Raw genomic sequence first — 903 nt, forward strand, 5'->3', positions numbered from 1 at the left:
GGTGCAAAATAGTTGCACACGCGGAATACTTAGGTTAAAACTTGACGAGCCTAGCATATACAGATATGGCCTCGGAACACGGAGACCAAAAGGTCGAACGTGAATCATATAGTAGATATGATCAACATAGTGATGTTCACCATTGAAAACTACTCCATCTCATGTGATGATCGGACATGGTTTAGTTGATTTGGATCACGTGATCACTTAGATGACTAGAGAGATGTCTGTCTAAGTGGGAGTTCTTAAGTAATATGATTAATTGAACTTAAATTTATCATGAACTTAGTCCTGGTAGTATTTTGCAAATTATGTTGTAGATCAATAGCTTGCGTTGTTACTTTCATATGTTTATTTTGATATGTTCCTAGAGAAAATTGTGTTGAAAGATGTTAGTAGCAATGATGCGGATTGGATCCGTGATCTGAGGTTTATCCTCATTGCTGCACAGAAGAATTATGTCCTTAATGCACTGCTAGGTGACGGACCTATTGCAGGAGTAGATGCAGACGTTATGAACGTTTGGCTAGCTCAATATGACGAGTACTTGATAGTTTAGTGCACCCTGCTTAACAGCTTAGAATCAAGACTTCAAAGACGTTTTGAACGTCATGGACCATATGAGATATCCAGGAGTTGAAGTTAATATTTCAAGCAAATACCCGAGTTGAGAGATATGAAGTCTCCAACAAGTTCTATGGCTAAAAGATGGAGGAGAATCGCTCAACTAGTGAGCATGTGCTCAGACTGTCTGGGTACTACAATCACTTGAATCAAGTGGGAGTTAATCTTCCAGATAAGATAGTGATTGATAGAGTTCTCTAGTCACCATCACCAAGTTAGTAGACCTTTGTGATGAACTATAGTATGCAAGGGATGACAAAAGCGATTCCCGAGCTCTTC

The sequence above is a fragment of the Triticum aestivum genome, chromosome 3B, assembly GCF_018294505.1.
Source record: "Triticum aestivum cultivar Chinese Spring chromosome 3B, IWGSC CS RefSeq v2.1, whole genome shotgun sequence".
Classification (NCBI taxonomy): Eukaryota; Viridiplantae; Streptophyta; class Magnoliopsida; order Poales; family Poaceae; genus Triticum; species Triticum aestivum.